We start from the raw sequence: 26,954 nt of genomic DNA, 5'->3' as shown, positions 1-26,954 counted from the left end.
GCTCTATCAAATAAGAACTTGGAAAACAAATTCTGAACCTGTCGGCAATGTCATGCTTCAGTGAGCATTCTTCTATGAACTACTCCATCTTATTTTTTCAAAGCTCAATCTTCTCCTTGTAAATAAATTATTTTAAATTAAATAAACAAAGTCCGCAAATAGAAAATGACTGGGCACTACGGCTACAACAAAATCTAAACTACACTGAAATCAGAGACTTAGTATTGACTCTAATTGAGGCTGTATCTAATTGAGACTATATACACACAAACACATACACACACTGCATGTTCCCTCTTGTCTGGAATTTCATAGAAACATTAAGGTTGGAAAAGATCTCTAAAATTGCCCAGTCCAACCATCAACCCACCACCACCACACTCACTAACCATGTTCTTCAGTGCCACATCTCCATGTTTCTTGAACACTTTCAGTTACGTTGATGCTACCACTTCCCTGGAAAGCCTGTTCCAATACCCCACCACTCTTACTGATACGTTTTTCCTAATATCCAACCTGAACCTCCCCTCGAGCAACTTGAGCTCATCACCTCTCATCCTATCACATGTCCATCCTATTGCATATCCCATCATTATGTAGAAGATGCTGACCCCCACCTCACTACAAGGAGTCGAAGAGACTCCCCTGAGCCTCCTCTTCTACAAACCAAACCATCTCCATACCTGTCACAGTTCCACTGCCCTTCTCCACACGTGCTTCAGGCACAGCCTTTCCCTCATCCACCAGCTGGGTTGCTTGATCATAGAATGGGATGAGGTTGATCAGGACCCGTCTTTCATGAACCCCATGCTGGCTGGGCCTGATCCCCCAGTTTTCCCCACACATGCCTTGTGATATCACTCAAGATTATCTGCTTTTTCTTTTTACAAATCATATTCTAAATATATTTTTTTTTAATATAAAACTGAATAAACAAGTATAAAACAAATAAACAGAACATCCTACAGTTATTTCAAATCCTGAAAGTTTTTTTGACTCAATTCCCTGACAGTTTGGCACGTGCTCAGCAGTCATTTACTCACAAGCTTCTAAAATATTTATTCTAATTAGAGCCTGTTGAACTGTTTTTGCCTTTACTCATACTTTTCCATTCATTTCCAGCACAAGCTCAAATGGGTACAATTGTGACAACTCCTGAATTATATCACATTTGAGATACAAGGGTTTTCTTAGACCTAGAAAAACTTTAAAGAGGAAACTGTCTTGTCCTATTCAGGAACAGCCCTGAAGAATGGGAAATCCCTTCAAACAGTGAGGGAAGAGTGAAAGTTTGGGGAACATGACTGGCGGCTTCTTGAATGTTTGAGGGTTTTTTTTCCCCCCTTTATTTTTTATTAGTTGATGTATACATTATTTAGAAGTGTTGCAACACCAACTGATAGTGTCCAGTACCAGCAACCAACACAGATTGCTCAGAGAAAAGTACAACAGAGAAAACATGATCATACAACCCCTAGATAACCCCCACAGAGTCCAGCTGCCTGCAGCTAAGCCTCCTTGAACCAGAGTTTGTCTTTAAAGGAACAGCAATTAAGAGGGAACTGGTGAAATATGATATTTTTTTCTAATCAATTCTTAAATGTACGTAAAACTTCAGTGTCAAAGCATAGGGCAAGAAGTATAAATGTGGAAGGTTTCAGAGTAGCAAATAGCTGAAGTCTCAGAAATATTGTTAAGTGACCTCTAATGCTAAATTTAAATGTCCACATTCTCCCCAGACAGGAAGGTTTTGTTTTGTTTTAATTGCAGCAATTTAATGACTGAAGCAATAAACAAAAAAATCCACCAGAATGCCAAGTTTCACATGTAATGACAGCACAAATACCAAGATAACATCCTTTTAAAACTATTTTATTCTTATTACTTATGCTATCCACCCTGCTTGACCCAACCTACAAAAATCTACCCAAAATATCCATACACATTTACATATAAAAAGTTAAGAGCTAGCACAAGGAAAATCCAAATGACTTGCAGGTGGTATAGCAAACTCTCCAACTGCACCCAGTGTTTTTTAGATTTTTTTCCTTCTATCAAAGACAATAAGGTCAGTTCCAAACTTTATCCCCTTCTGTGTAGAAGAAAAGCAGAGCTAATAGTTACATCTCTTACAGGTTTTTCCCTCTTTCAGCTCATTTTACCAGTTCTGCACTACAGTTACTGCAGTTCCTGCTACTAATGATGTTTCTCTGTTGTTCTTATCCTTGCAACACTGTTCATTTGTCTAACACATCCCTGAGTTAGCAGGTGGGCAAATGCTGTATATCCTACTGATTGTTCTGAGCAATATGCATATTCTGAGTAGCCAGCCATCCTTGTAAAAAAATCCAAGAAGCTATAAACTGAGAGAAAATAGAGTGGAAGTAGAGGAAGAAAGGTACCTAGAAGCAAGGGCGGTAATGAGAATCATTGGGTGCCTGCTGTTGGCAGGGGTGAGACTTATCCCTGTTTTCTTAGCCAGAGGACTGAAGTCCATCACTTTTCCTCCCCAAATCCTCCATCAAGTTCCTCACTAAAATGAACACAAGCAGGAAAATTCTTCAACCCAGCAAAGCCAACTTCAGGTGTCAAAGTGTTCTCCTGCCTTCTAGGAAGTTGCCTAAAACTGATCTCAAGGGTGAGCGTAGGTGTCTGTCCACGTGTGTTACCTGATGAAGCACAGAGATTTAATGTGCAAACAGCAAACTGCTCCTTGCATCTACTGTACCCTCAAATCATGCTTGTTCTGGTCCTGTAACACACTGTACATGATGTGACAGCTCTGCTTACTGCAAAGGGGACATCACAACTTATAAATCTGCTCCAGACTGATTCACCAGTGGTGCTGAAGATGGAAGATACCTAAGATAAACACCTGACATCCAGCCACAGCTTTTCCACCAGTCTCTGCAAGTCCTTTGGAAGCTGCTTAAGGTTTGCCCTTTGTTTTTATTTGGCTGTACAACATCACTCTATTTGCAAGTTACACTGAGATCCCTGTGTGGAAAATATTTTATAGGTGAGAACTATATTATGCAGACCCACTTCTCTATCCACCATCATTCATCTATAAAATGAAATGCATTTGTTGGGAAACAGTATTCTTTAAATTAAAATTTTCCCATTAGCTTCCCTTTCTGACCAAGACTCATTGGTAGTGTTTATATTATAATCATGATTTGAAGGATTTGTCATGTCAAGTTGCTTTAAGAAGTGGAGCAGAGAAGATGAGAGTAATTGAAAGGTGGTACTGGGGGAATGGATACGTGCAGGAGACCTAACAGGTATTTGCTGCAACAGCAACAGGAAAAAATCTAGACAAAAATAGTATACCTATTTCAAATTCTGCTTTTCCTAACAAAGCAGTTACAACACCACTTGTAAGAAGGACTAATGTGAGCTTATATTTTACAAGTCCTAATACTTTTCTATGACAAGAACATCAAAAACAGCCCATGAGCCACACTGATCCTTCCAAGTACTCTAATCTGGCCTGCAAAGTCCATAGCACATTGTAATCCGGATCTGGCCTGCCAGTCAGCTGCAGGTCTGCTTCCTCTCCCTCTCTCACAGCAGAGGAGCAGGGCTGAAGAAAGGAGCCTGTGCTGACAATAACAAGGCTGAATCAAAGGGATTTTACCCTACAGTTGCCACTTCAAAGGACGGACAGGCACAAAAGCTGAAGAGTTTAAACTGTATCAAATCTGGAACAGTATCTGAATGGCTGGTTAGCCCCAAGGTGGCTTGCACAAGCAAACTGGAATCCCTCGCTTGCCCAAGTTACTACCTAGAAAGTACCAAGCAACAGAGACAGGGAAGACAGCAGCAAAGGACAAAGAAGAGTCCTGACATGGTTCTTGACCAGCAGCAGAGTTTGGCACTGACCTTGTCTCCATATTTTCACAACTTCATCTGGAGTAAAACAAACGTGGGCAGGGAGAGGACCAGGGCGCATGTGAAACTAGTGAGAACCTGGGGGAACAGCACAAAGAACATTGTGACATCAGCTCTGCACACACACAGCACGCTGTGTGTGGGTGGCTTTCCCAGAAGGCTTTCCAAGAGGGCCCTTCTGCCCAATATCCCTGATTCCCTGGGGAGAAGGATAGGGGACAGCCCTCCTGTGTTATATAGCAGCCAAACCTCCTTCCTCACGTAGCTTTACTGCGGAACAGCTGACAAACAACCATTTAAAAATATATTAAAACTAAAAAAGATCCAATGCTTTAATAAAACTCCTCGCTTGATAGGAATTTCACAGCCCCTGATTAAGTGCAACGCTGCATGAACAAACATACTAGCAAAAGCTGTGCTAAGCAATAACATAATTGCTGTGGGAATAAGCACTTCCATCCTTGAAAGGGTGCCACTACACAATGTTAATTGCCACTGGTACTTCTCTAAATTAGCAGCCTATTAATAGATTGCTGCTGAAGATAGTCACACTAGAAAAGCTCTGAAAGGAATCCTTGTGCCTAGTGGCTATTTAGAGAGTCAGCATTCCCACTTCAGACACCTACATTCGTGATTTTTTACTTGGGCTCAACAGATTAAGACCGCAGTGCTGATGCAAGAGCAGAGCTGCCCTTCTGCAGCGCAGAAGGAACCTGCTGGTTCTCACCTCTTCTTTTGCATGGGGGTAACCCAACGCTTACCTGAAAATAAACCCAAAGCACAAGTTCATTTTCAGCCAGATCAGTGAGCTTCCCTGTCCTACTTCAGAATAATCTTACCACTAAAACAATATGGATGAGGCTAAATCATACGCTAAGACAAAAGCTGAAGTGGGACCAACTCCCTATCCTTCCCCTGAGGTAACAGTTTTGATGGAAGCAGAAACCAAAGCAATCATTCTTACTGAAGGTCAAGGATCAACATGAAGGTCTTAAACAGCAGAAAGTTTCAGGATCCAGCAGTGCCATATTTCTACTTCCTAACAACTTTAACGATTTTCCAACCCTTCTCCTCCTCACCACCGTTTAGAGAATATAAAGCTGAGACTGAAAAAACAGGAGTGAGTGAAGTCATCTGACTGTCAGTCCTTGATTTCATAAAATATGTCACAGAGAGAGTGGGTTATAACTAGCAATGGGTCTTTTTTTTCCTCCCATCTCCCTCCAAGATGCCTCCAGAGACGTCATTTGGATGTGGTTAAAAGAAATAAAATAGGTTGTCTCTCCATGGGCGAAGTAGGAAAAGTAGGTTTTCTTGTGTGGGTACTGCAAAAAGAACAAAGGCAGAATATCTGCTGAATCACCAGAGTCTATCCACTACGCTTAAGCAGCTCTAATTCTCCCGAATTTGCAGTACCCAGCAATCAAGCAATACTGGGGTGCTGAGAGTAATTTTAACTAACACTGCAGTGATCAAACAAAAGCAAGAGCCCTGCAAACTAGCTCTTCTGGACAACATCTATGGATTTCATTCAGCCTCAAATGAATTTGTTGGCATGCAGTAGCAGCCATGACATGTATCTGCTGAAAGTCAGCACAGAGGTCTTCCTGCTGATGGAGTCAAATGATTAATTCCATGATAATTAATCATAGTGTGAAGTCACTTCAGAAACATATCAATCAAGAGAAAGCCCCTTGGTCTGCATTTTTAAGATCAGAAATGAATACAAATAACTTATGTGGTCAAGAAAACAACTGATGGGGAATGTAGAAAACAGAGGAAAGACAGAACAATAAAGAGATCTGCCATTACTCAAGTTTCCTGCATCTCTGCCCCAGTTTGGTCATTAAGAGCTCTGTTCTCAACTTTGAACACTTTCAGGGCTGTTACTATTACTGGTGTGAAACCACATCCATGCAGAAATGAAGATGTAAATACTTGCTTTCTCCACACTGGAATCAGGGCTGAAACCTGATGGGCAGGCACACTAGAGCTTGACCTTAAATACTTTGGATAATGGCAGCAAGAAGCTCAGCTTAACTTTTATTAAGTATGCTGAGGACTTAAATACGGATTAATTCTTCCAACATTCTACATCTGAGCAGAATACCTAATTTGGGAGAACAGTCACTTTGCACACCCTCAAGAGTAAATGCAGATAAGCAGACACCTCCAGAAAATTAGCAGATTGAGACTGAGTCATACTCTGGGGGTGTTTGTCTCTCTCCAATGACATAAAGGAATCCAAGGGCTTCAGTCCCAGCTAGCACCTCAGTTACTACCTGAGCTACACCTGTGGTAAGGCAGGACGAGTGTAGGCTGTAACACACAGCACGGAGGTGAGCTCACCCAGCAGCAGGGAAGGGCTGAACTCTCTTCCCTTTATTTAACTGATACTGACATCTGAGCCACCAGCTCAGGCTGACCTGGATGCAGCTGCTACTGGGGTCTCAATTAGGAGATGCATTCTCTAAGATGAACAACATAAAAAGCCATATTGTCATTATGTCCTTATAACAGAGTTTCAAGAAGCATCGAAATATGCAGATTGCAAGACAAAGAAATCATTTCGTGAGAAATTCTTCATTATTTTTATTTGCTACCGTCAGCAATTGCTGTGTATTGTTTCTTAGTATCTTAATTGCCTGCTTAATAGGATTGTGCAAAAAAAAAACCTGTCAGATGGGAAATGTTAGCAGAGATAAGGAAATACAGCTTTATCTTCAGGTACCAATTCCAGCCTGGAAGAGGCTAGCTTTTACTGTTCCCCTGTGTTAATGAAAGAAAAACTGTATTTTGCTTATTGGTACTCCACAAGGAAGTTTTCCACCAGAGCTGGCCAGAACCCAACCAAAATCACCCACCCACATTTGCAGCCAGAGAAGCTCACATCAGGATTCCTGGGAGTTTTGATAACAGGAAATCAGACAAATACTGCAACTTCACTCCCCCCCCTCCCCCCCACCTCCTTCATAACACATTTCATAACACAAAAGATTACTACAGTAGGATCATTCCCAAGATCATCTTATCACACAGACATCACAGACAAGGGAAAATTTAGTCACTACAAGTGGCATTGGTGATATGCTTCTGATGTCAATAGACTCGGAATACCTCAAGTGAATAGCACACCTTACAAAATAATACCAAAAAAGGGGAGATAAGCACCAAACACCAAAGTAAGCATACAATTCCTGCTACAATCCCAGCTCTACAAGAACTCATTTCCATACTTTCATAGACCTTTACTTCAAAAGAATAACAACCCCTCTAAGGAAAATAAAATTGGCTCTCCCTAACTATCTTTACTCAGTACCAAAAGCTATATTTTCTTTTGCAGAAGGCAAAAATCAGATAATATTGAATTTAGTGTCTCTCTTGCACATTTCCCACATTCTCTCCCATTCATTGTTCAGAAGTGTCTCAGCGTATCCAGCAGCCTGTTTCTGCCAGGAACACATGTGCACACTCCAGCAATTTCATAACAATTTAAACAAAAAATCATCTTATACTACAGAGCTGGCATCTCGTTACAGAGGAAGAAAAAAAACCTATTTACAGGAGCTTCTTGTTTAAATGAGCTGCCAGAAACAGCCATGGAAGTGGTACAAGTATAGATCACCTATAATTAATAATACATCACAAATAATTGGTGATGTAGTAAAAAAAAAGTAGCAGAAATCCAGGGGGATCTGAAGTACTGCTAACAGAGCAATACACTTCGTGATTCAGCAAAAAGGAATTAATGACTTCAAGCCTGAAATAGAACTGTGGTCAACTCGCATTAGAAGAAGTTTGATCTTCCTTTTTGTATAATGGCAAATGCTCTACCAATGCACTAGAACTTCTGTAATAAAATTATGCTATATGATTCAGCAGAGAAACTAAAGTTTAAACTTTTATTCATATTATGGAAATTCTTATACATTTCACAATTAGATTCCCAGCCAGTGCCACATCTCCATTCACAGAAGCATTTTTATCTAAGTCAAAAGAAGTCATATGAGATCACTGCTGTAAAGCCAATGAAAACCAGAGACAGTTATTTGCCCTGTATATTGGAATATGGCCCCTTTATTTTTTACATACTATGATGACACAAGTAAAAAGAGTGGAACCTAGCTTGAGTAAACCATTTCCCTCGTGTTTCTACGTGCAGCAGACTACTTAAAGCATTAGAATGATAACCTTAATTTTCTCATTCACAGTTTTTGAAAATTCATAACTCTTACTATATTAAACAACATTTTCCGTTTGGCATTTCCAGAACATGCATAATAGAAATTGTTTACTAAATGATGCTGCAAATCATTATGTCTTTCATTGAACTGTACTAAGGGGAAGAGGGAACCTTTCTCTATTATTGATTCTCATGGTCAGTCTAGCATGAAATTTTTGATGTAGTTTGTATGAGGATTAAAAAAATGAGCATGAAAATGTATTATTGATCATGCGCTACAAAGTACAGTATACTGCTCATCCAACTCATATATTATTGATTGCAACACTCAACAGTTCTAACCTTTCGCCCAGCCTCTCCAAGGTAACTTTTGCACGTGGATGTCAAGGTACTATGCTTAGAGACTGCACTTCTCGTGGAGTTTCAAAAATTCATGGAACAGCCATTGGAGTTGTTTAAAAATGCTTTGTTGGTAATCAAATCAGCGAATAGCCAGAGCAGCTCACGTGAGTGTTATGTGGAGGATGCATACGGGGGAGCACCCAACCCTTATCAGCCAACTTCATAACTGTTTGGGCAAACAGGTGTCAAACATGGATCAACAATTACCAGCCTGAGACCTAAGAACAAAAGCAAAACTTGCCTGACATTCTGCCTCTGTTATGCCCGACCAGGCTAGAATGAAAAGTGGATTTATCAATCAGGAAGTATTACTAACCATCAGCACCCTGATGGCCTGACCACGTTGTTCACCACCGTTTTGTTAGAGCAGAAATTAGAAGTACGACTTGCACAAATGAGGCCAGACCCTGTGGTTTTCCCCAGTGGCTGGGCTCTTACACCTTGGATGTTTTTCTTCTGAGCCATGGTCAGATTTTGCAGACTCCATTTATCATCTTGTTTAAAGAAATATTTAATGAATACCTCCATACTATAATTGGTAACAGGAGATAAATACTAGATGTAGAGTTCTTACTGAGAACATCTTGAACTGCTCAGAGCCTTGTAAGAGAAAGCAGACAAGAACGTAAAGTTTTCTGTCCTATCTTCTGTAAAATGAAAAATCTCCTGCTTATAAAAAATTGAGTGTAAATATATAATAACTAGAAGTTCTTTCTGCAATGCTTTACACCTCACAGAAATCTTACTGTGAGGTGTTACTATTGAGGTGTACTGTGAGGGATACACTACTCTACTGTCATAGAAAAAAATCTGGCTGTACGTGTATAGAGACAGAAGTGACAAAAAAAAGAGTGTCACCAGGGCAATGGCCACTGAAAGGGTTTCAGAGAATGATTAATTGGACGAAAAACAGAACACTGCAAAGCTGATGAAGTCTCTTTGTTGAGTCCATCAATTCACAAATGTCTGCAAATAACATAGGCTACCAGCTCTCTCACATTACAACTACAGAGTATTTGTCATCATGTGTTTCAGGAGTGATGTGAGCATTTTAAAATAAAGTGAAAACTGTTCTTTTTAATTAATTGGCCTATCATGAAAATCAAAAAGCTAGAAATCCTTAAAATGCATGTTTTGAAAATGACTTTTGACTGGATTTGACACCATGACTCTCATATCAGTAGATTGATGCCCAGAAGAAAATGAACAAAAACCATTTCTCAAGTATCAGGGCAGCACCACAAATCTCACTGCAGACTTGTCAATGGAGCTTAACTTGCATGGATTCTTCTGCCATTCAGATAAGGTTATTCAGATTCAGGGCCAAATAGAAAATTATGCTGTAGATATGGGATAGATTCAAATTAGAAAACTCACTGAAGTTCATCTGCTGTGTGGCTTGTCTATAGAACTATCACAATCATTCTCACATCAGGTAGTAGTTTCTAGGTGAGTGCTCTGGCATCCAGTGTTACGACACTCACATACAAATACTGGAATAGTATTGAAAATTATTCATATTTGGAGATACTCAAAAGCGAAGTGAAATTCACCCCGAGCAACTTCCCATGTCTGGGCCAAGACAACCTCCCAAGATCCATTCAAGATTTCCTCCAATATTTCCAGCCTCTTCTTTTACCCTGTCATAGAAGAAAATTCCAGAGGGCACATGGCAATCATGGTGCTGCAGCAAGCAGAACAGACAGCCTCTGAATCACAGGTTCATGATTTGGAATGGGGCCACAAAGATCATCAAGCACAACTCCTGGCTCCACATAGGATCACCCCCCAAAAATTCAAACCATAACTGTGACAGTGTTGCCCCAGTACTCCTTGAATTCCAGCAGGCTTGATGCCATGAATACTTCTTTAGAGAGCCTGTTCCAAAGCCTGATCACCCTTCTGGTAACCCACACCTGACCCTCCCCGATGCAGCTCCAAGCCTGCGTTCCCTCTGGTCCTTCTCCAGAGATCAGTACCTGCTCTTGTGAGTAGAAGAGAGCTGTAGGACACCATGAGATCTCCCCTCAGTCTTCTCTTCCATACACCCAACAAACTGACATCAGCTGCTCCTCATGTCTTATCCTTTAGACCCTTCACTATCTTTATAGCCCTCCTCTGTATGCTAATAGTATAATGCCCTTCTTATACTGTAGCATCAAAACTTGCACAGTGCTCGAGGTTCACATAACAGTATGAGCAAAACAATACTCTGAGAAACAGTGAGTGTTAAATATGATCTACTCTTGCACTTAATGGCAAATTCATTATTTGACTCCTCCAGCCTAATTAAACAGCAGCTGCTGACTGATTGGCATGCACCGTCACTCAGTCCATGATTACTGCTGACATGAGCTGTATAAAGGGCTTTTTCAGGAACGGATTGTGCAAGCTGAATAAAGTCAGTTGGCCTTTACTGTAAGAAAAATGCTGCGCATCAAGTCTATTAGATTTGCAAGAATTGCACAAGAATTACTCCAGATAAGAGCTGAAGCTTTATTGCTGCTACTGAAAATAATCATTGTTCTATCAAAAAAGGAAGGTAAGGCCAAGCAAGAGGGTAATTAAGATTTATTTATATTAATCAGAGGGCAAACCACAGGTTTTACTAAAGTGCCGCTTATTAAAACCATTTTCCAATCAAATAGTTCATTGTATTTACCCAGCATTGCAAAGGTGGCTGCTAGGTCATTCCAGCCCGGAAAAGAGGCATTTTTAAATCTGCTAACTAGTCCAGGCTGCCAAAAAAGCTTGGTGCTTAATCTAACATCCTTGAAAATAAAAAAACTACAATCCTGAACCCATCAGGATAGCAAAGCCATCAGCTTCACTGGGCCAAGATCTTCATCTGGTTTTAAATGCTAGGGTAAGCAATATTGTGGTTGAACGCAGAGTACTCAAAGAAGCATCAAGAAAGAGCAAAGCTCCACAGTGTGGAGGCAGCCCCAGCCACTAATCAAGGAAAAAATTAATCATGTTATAGTCTTCTAAGCAGACAAATTAAAGGATGCAAACCTAGGGCTGATTTGTCAACATCCTTCAAATGTAAGAACCCCAATGGGAGCTTTGAATTTGAAAGAGGTCTTGATTTAGGTTATAGGCGAAAGGGATGTTGAAAAATCTTAACTACTTCAAATGACCTTTTTGATGGCTAACACAGCAAGCAACCAAAAGAAAATTCTCGTGGTTATATTAAGTTCCTACAGTGGAACTGAGATTCTTTTCCACGCATACCCAAATTAAACTACAGCCCAGAAGGGCAGACGTGTCCACTCGGCAAGATGTCCGCTTAAATATGAGGTGATTCTGTGGGTGAGGGAATAGGAAAAAAAAAAACATTGCTGTCAATTCACTTCTGACAAAAGTGATGTGAAAAAGAGACACCCTGTTCAGAAGTGGCCTAGTAAGCCTCCTTTTGCACAGACAACTTGCAAAATACTGGAGTCTGACTTCTGACTGCATATCTTGCAGCAGTCTGCTCAGAAACCCATGAGAGCATGGGCATTCAGAGCAAAAGAGAGGAAAGAAAGAAACAGTCAATATTTTAACATGGTAAATTAACTTGGAACACTGGCTTAAAACAGACACAAATCTCAACCAACTCTAACTGCTTAAAAATTAGCATGTATATAGCTAAAACAAACTAATCACTGTCAAGGATTAATTGGGATGAATTGCCTTCAGCAAATACTTGTCTGACTCCTCTGACTGGAGAAACAGCTCCATAATAAATCCCTGTATTTTAAACCAATTATCTTCAGAGTTATACTGGCAACAACCTGTTGGGGAAAGAAACCATCAGGCATTGCCATCAGGACAAACATGAGCAGAACTGTGGGCTGTTTAAAGTATTCTCAATAGGAAACAGCTTCTGATATTGTAACAGCTCAAGGCTATTTGCGTTTAATTTCCTCAGAGGTATTATCCAGGTTTATCAAGAGTGTAAATGAGTTATTGACTGACTGGTCAAGGTCATGCTGTATGCTGCTGGAAGAGCTTCCTGACCACCACTCCCTATCCCTGTTCTCCTTTTTAAACAGCAGCTTAAGAAACAAAAACCACAAGATACGCAGATCTTAAAACTATGATCAATTTGGCAGTGGCATTTAAAATTAAAAAACAAAAACGCACAGAATTTCTTGTCTTCCTTTCTGCTCGGCCTTTTAATTATTCATTCTCAACATCAGAGAATACAGAGAGCTAAACATTCAAAAACTGAAAAGGTCAACAGGGAAAGTAGCCTGCCTGAAAATTGAAGATGTTTCTTGCTCTCTTTCAGCTGGAGATACAGACACTGGGACCCTACCCACCAGGAAGGACATCTGGACTAAAGAGAACAGGAAAAGAGATTGATCTCTGCCAGAACAGGCACTGCCAGCAGTGAAAGCTAAAAAGAGGGCAGAATAGAACAAATTGGTGTATGCCTTGAAGATGTATCCCAGGAATGGGATACCTTTGGTACCAGTGACCTCAGAAAACATTAGGGAAGCAAAGGTAGGTATCAAGTATAGCAGGCTTTAACTTTACTGTCCTTCCAAATGTCCACAAAACTAAGCAGAAGAAAAATTAAGGCAGTACTGCTAACAGCTCAATTGATAATGCTTTTCTTATTGCCATTTTTCTTCTCTTTTTCTAAAATGAATATTTCTTAACTTAGAAAAAAGTAGGAGCCCTTTGTTCAGTGCTTAACACACTGCTACCCACTTTGCTGATGCATACCACCTCCTGCACACTCGAGAGGCTGTTTCACAATGCAAACAAGTATTGCCTGTACTGACAATCCCAGCACTCACAAAAGCACAAGTGACACATTAAAAATGCTCAGATTTTTAATACCATACATTAATGTGAATTTCAATTTGCCATTTGGATATGGATTTAATTCAGCTGTTAAGCTGCTGAGAAGGCATCTCTTCATCTTAATTTCCTTAAATAGGAGATGAAAGACTGGCCTGCCTTTTGATATCATGGCTGCCCAGACCAGGAAAGGATTCACAATGAAAGTCACACCAGAAGGCTGTGGCAGTTGCTCAGTGCAAGGGGTGGGTGCTCAGTCACTCCTAACAGCCAGGCAGCTCAGCTAGTTCTAACATGCAACCTTTCTGAGGCTGCAATGCCCCTTTTGCCAAAGGACTTTCCCACCTACCCTGACATTAAGTTCATGAAAAATTACATGTAGTCCATCAATTTCTTATCACGCATTCCCTATTAATAATTTGTGTGCATAAATCATATTAACATGAAATTTACAGCTATCTTCCCACTTCACCATCAACTTTTTCCCTTGACACCAGTCCTACTTTGAGACCCTCATGTACAGAACTTTGCCATAGAACATTCCACGTGGTGTTTCAACAAAAAGAACAGCCTTCTCTTTACATCTGTTTTTAATCAAACACACATACTGAGAAATCAGCCATAGAAATTTGGCTTGGTAAATCTGCCTGTACAGAGCCTGAGATTAGGTGCGGAAAAATCCTCCCCCCCCCCCCCCCCCCCCCCCCCCCCCTTAAATGATGTCAAGGTTGAAAGTGAAGATGCATGAAATTTGAGTATACAGTTAGTGGTATCAAGACTACTAAATCCAAGCTTGAAGCGCAGGACAAGTTTGAATCAGTGGTTTTTCCCACTCCCTATAGGACAATGGAAGACAAAAAGGGTTTTCTGTAAATCCTACCACTGTGTCAGCACATCACCATTTCTTGGCCACCAAAAGCCAAAACAAAGCCCAGTAGTCAATCTAATAATACCAGACACCATGATGGGAAAGAGACAAACCAGGGGACACTGGCACCTCTGTGGTAATTGTATATTTTTAATCACATATCCAGCACCTTTCATATATACACAGCTCACCCCTATTTGATCCACAAAGACAAAGCATAATTTACCAGCAAAGAAAAGAGCTAAGTGAGTCACACAAGTGAAGGCATTTACGTTACTACTTTCTCTGCACTGTCTCTTTTTTTTTTTAAAGCATCAAGCCTTTTCCTTCTCCCCCATGATCACTTTTTTCTTCTAAACCACTTTTTATTTATTTTTACATTCTGTATCTGCATTCATTGCCTTCACACAGATCAGTATCTCGTGTTGTCACTGAGCTCTCACTCAAGCTGGCAGGATTTGTTTGGGCTCAGTGTCTACCTCATAATTTTCACAAACATCACCTTTCACTCTAAGACTTGTGCTTTGTTCCCACACAGACCAACTAGGAATTACTTTCACCTCTCTTCTCTAGGCTTTACAGACATTACATGCTCGTCTGTTCCCACATAGTCTATTGAAGTGCAGCAATTACAGTTACCATGGGCTCACATAATGAGCTTTCAGACCTCTTTTTACCTGCATTTTGATAAGCCCTAGCCACCCTGTTCCCTTCTGTAGCCCTTAGGTTATCAGTTGCTGTTTCTTCCTGTTTTCTTCTTCCCAGCAACTTAACACCTATAGCTCTTTTTGCTTCCCTTTAGCTTCTTTGGTTGTCTTACCTATGTAGTTAGAAGTGAACTTCATTCCCTACTCATTTCCATCTATTTACATCCTTCACATATCTGAGAAGACCCTCCTCCCAGCAGATCACTGCTATCAGAGAGCATCAGGAATGGGGCTGCTCCCAAAGGTAACCTCGTACTGCCAGGCCCAATCCCACAGTACCTGAGTGGAGGTAACACAGCAGGACCACCAGCAATCCAGTGCTCAACAGATGCATCAAAGGAATGATCCAGACCTCTAACTGACCCAAGAAATGCAAAGCCATTCAACCAATCAGCTGGGGAGATGGGTGGAGAAAGGTATAGAATAGCAGAGCCCTGGCAAAGCTCCGAGCTTAATTGATGCACCTGTGCCATGGGCAGGGCTGCACAGGTGAGGCTGCTCACAGCAGCTGAAGCCCATTAGTGCCCTCAGGGCCCCAACAGCCTCCTCCCACTTACCAAACAACCAAAGTTTCTTTGAATTTTCTTCTGACAATATTATACACAATAAAGTGTATATGCTTTACCATACCATACCCAGTGACAGTACAGATGGCAACAATGCTTCAAGTTAAACACCTGAAGTATAAATAATTTCTAAATTACAACCATTGATTACCAGCTGTAACATTCTCTATTGAAAACTTAATCAATGAAAAGGGGTGTGTGCAAAGTTTGACTAAATTGAATCAATAAAGGCAAACATCAAGGGTTTTATCAAACTCTGTGGGGAAAAAAAGTGACATTTTTGAGCATATTATCTTTTCAGGAGGTTTGCCAAACAATTATTCATTTGACAACACATTTCAAAAGATGCATTACAGAAGTGACAGTACCTTATTATACCACTCTTTGAATAGAAGTCCCCACAGGTGAACTATCCAACTAAGATTACATAAGTTGCAAAGTATGTGGACTAACTTTGTGAGCATTTGGTCTACAGAAGGGCCTGTCCACACTTGTTTTTTTTCTGTTTGCTTTTCTTTTTTCTTGCATGTGCTTTCATTTGAACATCTGATTGAGGAGAGGGAGTGAAGCCATTCTGTAGCTAGCTAGAACACGATAGGTAAACCGTTCTTACATCTCAAAGGATTGGTTGCTACCATATGTAGTCTCCATAGCTCTTGACAATTAGTATTAAATTAAAATCATCTACTCTATCATCCTTGCTGAAAAATTGTTAAACTATGTCTCTATTTTCAGAACATAAAATTTAATATTAAAACTGACTTTTCTGAAAGTAATAATAATACAGTCTGTTTCAAGAGGAAAACCACACTTAACTACATGCCAAACCTTGCTACTGTTTATCTCCTCTGCTGCTGCTAGAACAGAGCTGCCCCTCTTTCTTCCCACTCATTCTCTAACGCAACAATCAAAAAGATCAGCGCAGTGGAATGACAATACAGGAGGTTCAATGACAAAAGTCTAGCTCAATAGAAAGGTGCTACAAAGGATAAATACTCACCCATCCCTGAAGATGTAGGTTCACAAGGAAAACTCCACAAGGGAGGGATCTCCAACAAAAAACCCCTCTCCAGTGGCAGTCAGCCCCTAAATGAGCTCTAAGAGAGGTGCAGCCAGGCTCCACCCCTACTGGTCACACAGCTAAATTGCCTTCACCTGTGCTCCCAGGGCTGACCGGGTCCTTTCCCCAGGTGCTCAATCAGTGGTTCAGGCTGGGACTCAGCAGTTACCGTATGTCTGGAGCTACCACTGATTGTTCCTACTTCCTTCTCTGTAAATGAATTCAGTCCAGTCCTGCTCAATAATTTCATGTTCCTCATCTGTTAGTCTGTTCCCACTAACTGCAACCTTCTCTCCCATGGTTTTCCCCTTCTTTCCCCACAGTGAAGCTTGCACAAAGCTCCCCTTCCTCCCACTCACATCCCTGTGTTCCCTCTCATTTTGCTTTCTCTCACTTGTGTACTCTTCTCTACTACACTTCTGGAGAACTTAGGGGGAAATTTATAGCACTATGTACATAGAATGATTGTTACTCATATTTTTTCCCATTAAACAGACTAAAAATTAAGACTAAAATCTTGTGGAGAGGAAGCACACAGCTTTATCAGTAGGAATTATTTTTATATCAAGAGGTTTGGTCCATCCCTGCAGAAAAATGCTACACATTGTCCAAATTCAGGAGAAGTCAGTGCCACAAGGAGAAATATAATTTTAAACTTGTGAACAGTCATCCTAGAGCCACCAGCTTTCACTTGCTCCATTTTCTTTCCAGGTAATTTATATCCAGGTAAATTTGTGTTTTGCCTCCCAAATGTTTTGTTGATTTTGTCTGAGGGCAGTATGATGCAGAAGTATAGCTCTTAAACATAAGCATTAAAAAATCAGTGTAGAAATGTGTTGGATGTAACTACACCAAGACAATTACTGTCAAATTATCATTCCTTTCTTCAGGTACTTCAAGGACAGATCTACAAGAGACATAGGGTTTAAGCAGGATGCTTGTCTTATGGTGCTGTGTGCACCTATTTGCATGATTGACAATTGGTTGCATAACTTTGAATTCCTTCTTTTCCCCTCACTATCACAGCTGCTTCCAGCCTGACACTGCAGCTTCTCCAAGGCATTGCATTAAGCAGGACAGCATAAACAAAACTCAGCAGAAAAGTTCCTGCTAGCCTATATCTCTGCTAAATTCCTATTTTGCTAAACCAAAAGGAAAAAGAGTGCCAACAACACATCAAAATGTTTCTTACAACGTTGGCCCACTCAAGACTTAGATTGTTTGGCCATGAACATCAGCCTCAAGTGAGACAGTAGAAGCTCTAAAAACAGAAACGGGGACAATCCATCTAAACAAAATTGGTTTGTCAGTTAAATACAGAATAGAGTTGAGTAAGCGTCAGTAATATGTTCTGGGCCTTCTGCTTAAACATCAATAGCCAGGGTTTCCTTTGTTAACTGGTAAAAAACTGTTAAAGATACATAGACATAGAAATGTAAATTTTCAGACTTCATTAAGTATGAATGAGAAAGGAAACATTCTCAAGCATTATCAGAATTAATTTACTGGGATTTTTTACTGCAAGAGCAGTAAAAAATTGGAATCAACTACCACACAAAGCATGTCAGGAGGTGGTGTTGGTCTTGTGCAGCTCATAGCCAGGACTCCAGCTACAGGCATACCCATCAATGGCAGTGCTGCCATGGTCGTCTCCCCTGCCTCTAGCCCCCGCTTCCTGCCCCAGCCCACACAAGTACGATTTGATGCTACAGACCAGGCCTATTTTTATCTTGGATCCACTCTCCAGCTCCATTCACCATGTGGCCATGCAAATGGCTGTCCTGGCAGAGTGCAGTAGTCAGTGTGGGGGACAGGGACAGGGCTGTGCTGGTGCCAGCACCACCAGAGCTGGCTGCCTGCACTCAGTGGAGGCACGGAACAAGGCTGATCCCCTCTCATAGACCCATGAAAGATCCTGAATTGGAAGGGGCCACGAGGGTCATTGAGTCCAACTCCTGGCTCCAGGAAGGCAAGTTAGGAGTTAAATCATACATTTAAGGGCATTGTCCAAATGCTCTGTGAGCTCCAGCAGCTTGGGGCCATGACTACCACACTCTGCAAAGATCCTTTTCCTAATACCCTTCCTGACCCAGCTTTAAGCCATTTCCTCATATCCTATCAGTCCCCAGAGAGGAGATGAGCCCCTCCGTCTCCCCACATTCTCATGAGGAAGCTGCAGACCCCCTGCTGCATGCTCAGAGGTAGGGCTGTTGCCCCCGCCTGCACCGAGACTATGCCCACCCTACCTGGAGAGATGCTGTGTCCATCTGCACCTCATCCCTTGGGGAGGGGATGGACAGGCAGGAGGCAGCAGGCTGGTGCTCACCACTCATCCGGAAGAGAACCAGCAGGAATTTCAGACTTCAGTTAGGTATTCATCACTGTATTGAAATAGAGAAAAAATGGCTTTTACAGCATTGTTAATTGTACAGTGTAATTAAGTAGCACAAAGTGAATCAGTAATAACATGGATGGCTTATTCCATTTCTTTTTTTTTTGTTGTTGTTCCTACTGACTCAATCTTTTCAGTATTGAAAACAGTATCACTGCATACGACTGTCCTTATTAGTTTTTTGAGGGTTTTTTGGGTCTGTTTGCTTGTTTGTTTTTACAAATTACTAAATGTACCAGAACTACCAAAATCTAAACCAAAAATCCCCCCAAGTTGAGGTAATGCAGTACTTCAAACACTGCCATGTTACAATTATGTGAACTAATAACACGAGAGGCAAGCACAGCAAAGTCCATCAGCCCTCTGAGCATATGGTACTTGTTCATAGCCAAAAATGAGGAGATGGCAGTTGAATAGAGGAAACGAACAGAAGAAGCAATAACCCTCAGGAGATTTAAAAGGAGAGCTTGTCGAGCAGCCTGCAAATAGCTGCTATGCAACACCCATATTCTCCTTTTTATCACAATATATTTAACATAGATACTTCGAATTTTTAGTTGCTTTTATTATGCCATTACTTAAACGCATGTGTTGAATTTAAATGCTTGCAAGCATTTGATCACAGTGTTCTGCATTAAGTGGCCCCTGTTTACAGTCACCAGCAGGCCAAGGGCTTTTCACTGGCTCAGCAAGATTTTATTTTTGTAGAGAAATGCCAGCACAAGCTGGAAACATTACAGATAAGAACCAAAGGGCCTGGCTTACCACTGTAGTATTTCCAAAATATACCCAGATAATCATGTGAGTTAGATCCCAGACCTAGCTGCACATTCACAACACATAAATTCCTGTATTCTGGCACTCCTACAGGTAAAATAGTTCTTGATGAAATTCAAAACAAACAGATGGAGGGGTCCTAAGGCAATGGCTCCATCGCTGAATATCAGGCATAATAATAAAACAGCCCAACCTTATTCCCATGTTACCTTTCCAGAGGCCCATCATGCATTATTAACATGGAAGTGGAAAGCAGCTGTTGGTGAAAAACAATTTTTACTTTCTGTTTCCTCGTGGGAGACTCCCATTGTAGAGAGCAACCTCAGGTACCTATGGCAGATGGCTTCAAGACATCTGAACAACTGATCCTGCAGCTCCCGTGAGAGCTGAGCTAGCACACGATGTGCTGTGGTCTCTTCCCTGACGTTAGAAGAGGCATGGCAATTTTAGTATGCACGTCTTCTGATGTGCAGGGACATTTGATGAACACAAGTGATTAATAGGTCTCAGAAACATCTCAATCCCACAGGAGAAGACAGGCTCAATGCAACTGAAGCACCACATGGTATCTGTGTGGCCTGACAAGACTGTTCCTAAGACTATTTTAACAAAAAAGAACGGCACGTAACTTGAAGACAATATTGTGAATATTCCACTGTTGTTCTCTAGAACTGAAACAAATACTGAAAATGAATTTAAAAAGTTACAAAAACTTTGTTGGAAAGACAGCAGGAACTGTATGAATATTTAGTTGCTATTTAAACTCTTCTGCAAGGAAGTAAAATCAGCCTCAGCTACTGAATTACATGAGTTTACCTGTGTGCATTCTTCATTTGAATACTGAGATTTAACATTTCATTGACAGCAATTTTTATAGAAGAAAATATAGAAGAAAATGCAGCTCTAGACTAGATTTCACATTTCTACACGCACCATTTTTTCTCTGTAAGTGCTATTGCAACTAGTAAAGGAATGAAAACAAACTGTCCTATTTTCAGACAATAATCGCCACTGAGTTTTCAACTTGACCCTCAGGTGAGGCACTTCAGAATGACCCGTCTCAAATCAGACAACAGAGTTTGAATTTTGACTATTTCCGCACACACACAAGTAAATAAGTTTAAAAAACCAATATTTTTAAAAGAACTTTAAATAAAATTTTAATTTATTTTTAAAATGAAAAGAAATCATTGGAAGAGTGATATGCTTGTGTGTGTTCAGCCTGCAGAAAGAAGCATCAAAATCCACTGGATAAAAAATTTAATGCATATCTCAAATCTAAAAGCTTAAGAGGGATTTTTCAGAATTCCCTTGAATAGAAGCTGTTAAATGCAAACAACTTCCCATGGAGTTCCCAGACAGATTTATCATTTAAACATACAGCTCCTTCACTAAATTTTCCTGTTGCTAGCAAAGTATGCACATCTTTCAAAATCCACATGGAGAAGTGGTATACACTTGCATGTCTTTGAACCTTAGACGCTCTCCAAATGAGAAGATGTGCATTTAATTTATGTTCTTGCTTTTCAGTTAATTTCTGAAGGACCCAAAACAGCAATGCCTTTGATTGACTTCTGCCTGCCAAATCTGTGAATCACTCTCGTTCCCAGTGATAAAAATAGAAAAGCAGGAGATCAAAAAATATCTCAGGAAATTCCACCTAGTCACCGACACGCTGCTACATACAAGGGTGTAGGAAGAGTCCTTTTCAGAGGTGGCAGCTTAGCACTACTGATGCAGTACACTCATTGTAATAATGAGTTCCTCTGCTATAATATCTGCTCAAAAAACAACGTAGTTCAAAAAATGAATCAAAAAAAGAATAATGTGGACACAGCATCAGCAGCTCAGTGAGATGCTACCCATTCATTTTGGTATCTCAGCTGTGTTATCGCTATGATCTGCCTCTTGCTTTTTTCTCTTCCCTTTAGAAGTAGGAGATCTCTTTTATCTTTTGCCTACTTAAAGCAAATAACAGCATGAAAATAAGATTTTTCTTTGGGGGACTTTTTCTGAGTTTTTACCTTGGAGGCATCAAACAGTCCATTCAAAACCTTCTTAGTTTCCTTCCCTCAGGCCCTTCAGATACACAAAAATCAGGAGCCCAGAGCTTTGGTTTCAATAGAGCACAACTGAGGGCAGAACTTACCTGGCAAATTTTAAATGCTTTTAAAATATCTCCTTTGTACCTCTCCTCTGTTCCTCAGATATAAAGGCCAGAGTCAAAAGCATCCTTACTCTTTCTCAGAAGTTTATACACGATCCAAGAAGGATCTGGCAGAAAAGCAAATATCTTCCTTACAAACTGGCAGCTGCCATTTACCACTGCTCATTTCCTAATGTTTTCAGAAGATCAATTTACAGTTTCTACTGGGCATTATCTCATCTGCTTGTCCACCTCAACATGTCCAGGCAGTTCCTGCCCTGCATATAGGATGGACCTGAATATAGCCTCAGCCTCAAATTTGCTCATCAGCTGAGCACAGAGCCCAGGGAGCCCCAGGGCTGGACCCCAAACCAAAGGCTTCAGGATGAACCATGGACATTGGGCAGCCCCTGGAATTCCAGTCAGAGTTTACACTGCAGACTCAAAAAAGGCACAAGTCAAGGGAATGTTGGCTGATCACAGCCAGGATCGTGCTCATCTTCTCCTCTTAAGTCCTTTAAATAATAATATCCCTAAGTTAATTCCGTCCTGGATCCAAATTTGACCAACAGTAGAGGGATTTTATATTTTCCAGTGGCTCTGGCAGATTTGCATTTGGCTGGATGTGTGCAAATTTGCTGTGGGTATATGGTATTTTGCAGACCAGTTAAAAACAGAAACAGTTCCAAGCAGATAGGGCTTAGTATCAAATTATATGGACAAGAGGACAGCTGGTGCTACAGGAATATGGGTGAGCTGTTTCAATAATGCACCTCACTTGGTGGATTTGTAACGCCCATAAACCTTGCAGCAAAGCAGGCAATGATAAAATAATGAACCATTAAGCAGAGAATTCTTTCAACAGTGTTGAAGATGGACTGTTTCTGCTACTTATAATGACCCAAATAATTTTTGGTAACAACCCCAGGTTCCTCATTTCTAATTTTTTCACATCTGTAGTCATTTTCTCCCTCTGTCTTTAACTAAGCCTTATCTCTCAGAGCCTCCCAACAAACAAAACCCATTGGGGAGCAGTGGTAGTTTTTATTCACAGCAGTGCTGTTTTTGCCTGCCACAGCTCCACTATTTTGAAAGAAATATCAGGCTGTGAAGTTCACCAGACCATGAAAGAGAAGATAAGGAAGTTCCATTTAGCTCCATACAGCCCTAATTTGAGTTTTACTGAAATATTTAACTATATTTAAAAGTCCACATTTTTGTCAGCCATAACTTCACTCTTATGTGGCAATATGCACTGTAAACTATAAACTCCAAATGGAACAATATATTTTTCCTGGTTAATTTCCCAGAAATGGTAATGTTTATTTCTGTATTTATTTCCAAGTTTAATGACTGCTGTAGCTTTACTACCTAACAGTTCAGTTTGAAAACAAATAGAGGAGAATGCATTATCCTCATGCGTGCTATTTCAGTGCAAAACTCAAATACATAGGGTCTGTGGTACAGAAGCACAGACAGTCCCTACTCTCAGCATCCTGCCAGTTTAGAGAGCAAGGGAACACACAAAGCATAGTTCTTAGTTCTGTCATACAGGCAAGAAAAGGTCAGTAGGCAGTGTCTGCGGTTCATGCATAATGTGTGAAGACACAGATTAAACTTTGCTATCCATAACCATCCTACTGTGGCCTTCAGCAGGACCCTCTGCTACCTCCTGCAGAAAACAGGTTCAGCAAATACTGGAGGAGCCTCCTGATCCCCACACACTTAACTACCTCGTCACTTCCCAAAACTGTCAATGGCAGGTAACAAATATCACAGAGTGTGTTAGATCCAACAAACAGAAGTTACTCAGAAACCGTAATTCATCTTATAACCTATCTAACCCTATCTATAAAAAGGCTAAAAATCATAAATGACAGCATCACTGTTGAGCTTATTTGTGGTTCTAGCCCCAGAAGCCCAATCCAGACCCCAGTACTGACAATACCAATAGATACGCTTTCAGCAATGCTACAGCCATTGCAGTGAGGCACTGGCCACAATTCCTCAGGCTGCTGTCAACCAATGTACTCCCAAGGGAATACCACTGTCTACTGAAGCATTTAATCTTTTGTGGTCATGTTCCTACTAGTTGGAGATGTTTAACTGACTGTTTAAATCTAGCTAGCAACTCTCAGAAATAAGTATTATTCAGAATGAATAGGGACTGCAAAGGGGACTATGCTTTTGAGGGGTAGGATACAACTCCATATCCCTAAAGCTGCAGTGAATTTAAACTTATTTAAACATAAATATATTCTCCATCAAATAGCAGCTGACTCTGGGGGAGTCACAAGATCCACATTCATTCAGTTGCTGCAGGCACTTCTCTCTGGAGATGGGCCACTCAGATGAGAAAGGTATGCAAGGAGCAAGCATAGCATAGAGAAACAAAAAAACGTCTGCAGGTCTACTGTAGCCAGAACAATATCATTATTCTTTGAGGATTACTATGGTGCCCACTCTTTGATGGAACACGTGAAGAGCTTTAGTACAAGTCTGAAAACAACCATGTGGCTTGAGCATACTTTTCATACCCTACCATTACAGAGTCTAACTGAAGTCTGAAAAATGACTTAGCTCTGCAAGAAAATCTGCTTAAATATTGATTTAAGTATCAAGAGGTAAAACCTCTTGTAATTCTTTCTACAAATAAAACTAAACAATAAAATCCACAATTCAAACAGTGATCAGTGATAAGAAGTAATGAAGTAAAAATAATGGTCAGCTCATCAACAGAAAACAGACAAGGCCCTGGCACTGCTGCCCAGAGCTGTGCGTGCCCCATCCCTGGAGGTGCCCAAGGCCAGGCTATGTGGGGCTCTGGGCAGCCTGAGCTGGTGGGGGGCAGTCAGCCCAGGGCAGGGGGTTGGAACTGCATGGGCTGTACACACAAACAGCAACGTTACCTCATCATTTCTCAGCACACTTAGAATCTTACCTTATGGAGGGAGGCAAATACAAATGTCAAGAACAAACTCCTTCTTCATATTGACCACTTCAGGGGCACTTGTGTTCTTATACACTTTTTTAAAGGCATTATATAAATCAATTACAGGCTTAGATGCGAAACTGTGTGAAAAGTTCTTGTCTCTAAATATACATATGCACACATACACATGCATTATATATCACCATCTTTGCAATAACATCAGAGACATTTTCTGCTCATCCACTTGCTCACTACAACAAAGATATTATGAACACTAATCCTATCATAATTTAAATAATATTACAGCAAAATGTAATTTATCGCTCTATGAAGAGAAGGCAGAATATGTAATGTTCCTGTACTTGTTTTTCTTTGCAGCACAACATATCAGAATGGAATAAAATCCCATCTTCCAAACATCTCTCAGATGCTACAGAAAGTAAGGAAGTGTATAACTTGAATTTCTTCATGAAACCACTGAACAAATGGCATAAAATGTTTATCTGGGAAACATCCAGGCATCTGATTTGTTAATGAAGAGAAACCTGGTCAAATATAGCTCTCAGAGACATAAAATCAACCTCACTGGTTGTATTTCAGTGAAATCAGAATTCTGCCTATTTTAAGAAAAAATTTAAGAACATAACATTGGAGGAAACAAAATTTCCTTCATTAGTATTATCCATGTAAGAAACAAGAATAGGACTTATGAGACTGATGGTTAAAATTCATTGCAATTCAAAGCTAAACTTTAATTTTATCCACTTGAAATCATTCTTTCTCAGAGTAATCAATGAAATACAATTAAAGGCTACCAAATATTGCTGGAGAGTTGGATGTGATTTAAATAAAATTAAGGTACTGATCTGCTTCATTTTAGTGCATCTTGAAGGATTTGAATAAAGCTATATTGCCAATTAACATACAGAGCTGCACTTACAAAGTCTCTGTTCATTTCTGAAATCCTCAGTTGCTCAGAAGGTGGAGCAGAAATACCAGCATATATTACATGAATTAAAGCAATCACCCTATTCAAGCATGTCCCCACTCTCTCCCATGCCACATACCAGTGAGTGCAATGAAACATAGGAGATGCAGCCAAAGGTGGGAACCTGGTCTACAGAACTGAACACTTGAACACTGGAAAAACAGAGAAACAGGGAAAGGCAGCTGGTATTGCAGCTGAGAAGTTCGTGCCCAAGAAGATACTGAAAGACAGACTGAGTGCTGGCACGTCCTGTTTCACTGAAGGAAGTTGGGGAGTGTCAGCTAAAGGATGAAAGCTGTTCTTTTTAGTGAAATGTTTTTGCATCCATCCTGCCTATGTGCCTAGGATGTTTCAAAGGGGTGGATTACATCTTTCTCACTACATGTGATCCCATCTGACTGCATATGAAGAGTAGACTGCAACTACACCCAGACATTCGGGTAGTGGCGGTATCACTGCATACACACAGTTCCATCCAGAGGGGCTTATAAAGAATCTCTGGTCACTCTGGAGAACTGTGAGGTTCTTCTGCAACCCTGTACCAAGGCTGACCTCAGTTCAAATGCTTATCTCCAGCATTCCCCACTGCAGGTCACCATTTATGCAAAACTTGTTTCTATAATGTTTCCAATCAGAATATATAAAGTAGGTTTTTCATGGCATTTCAGCTGCCAATACTCTTAGAGTCCTTTGAAAATTCCAGTCCAATATCCAGACATTTACAAAATTGATTTCATGCCATGGCTGCTTTGGAGACCAGTCTTTTTTTGTTTCTTTCAGGAAAAATACAACATTAGCTAAAGTAGAAGAATCATCTTTGTGCAACCTGTATCTTCACAGTTTGCAGAGCAGTTGAGGCAGATCTTGCACACCATAATTCTATATCCAAGTTTAACAGTCAGGAGGCAAGAGGATTTATACAGTCTACAATTAAAACTTCCTAAATGCTTTCAATGCAGAACACGAAATCAGTACCGCGAAACTCACCTCTATCTACACAAATGAAATCCATGCTAAGTGACTGCGGTGCTTTTGTTTTGAAAAACACATTCAGTCTCCTCGGTGTTTGTTGAGGCTTGTGGGCCATAAAAATAGACAGTAATTTGAAGCATTTTATGGAAGTGCTGTTTTAGAATATTAAATACGAATGCACACAGCTGTATCCTTCTCAGGCTGCACACTGCAAATTATTAACCTTTTTTTCCCAGCAAATTTCCAGAACATGGAAACTACCCTTGTGCT

At 40.5% G+C, this 26,954-nt stretch overlaps 1 long non-coding RNA gene across 5 annotated transcripts in view; it reads right to left on the bottom strand.

Moving 5' to 3' along the window:
• LOC107054633 overlaps nucleotides 1–26,954 on the bottom strand; it is a 101,854-nt gene that overhangs the window by 55,660 nt on the left and 19,240 nt on the right. For 4 of the 5 annotated variants that reach the window (XR_006931479.1, XR_006931480.1, XR_006931482.1 and 1 more), the window contains one exon: nucleotides 18,724–18,858. The exons of the other annotated variant lie outside the window; for it this stretch is intronic. This is a non-coding gene — a long non-coding RNA (uncharacterized LOC107054633). The remainder of the gene's footprint in view (nucleotides 1–18,723; nucleotides 18,859–26,954) is intronic. 5 annotated transcript variants of the gene reach the window in all.

Source organism: Gallus gallus, chromosome 14 (genome assembly GCF_016699485.2).
Source record: "Gallus gallus isolate bGalGal1 chromosome 14, bGalGal1.mat.broiler.GRCg7b, whole genome shotgun sequence".
Taxonomy (NCBI): Eukaryota; Metazoa; Chordata; class Aves; order Galliformes; family Phasianidae; genus Gallus; species Gallus gallus.
The sequence above is the reverse complement of the archived record's forward strand: the minus strand, read 5'-3'. Positions and strand labels throughout refer to the sequence as shown.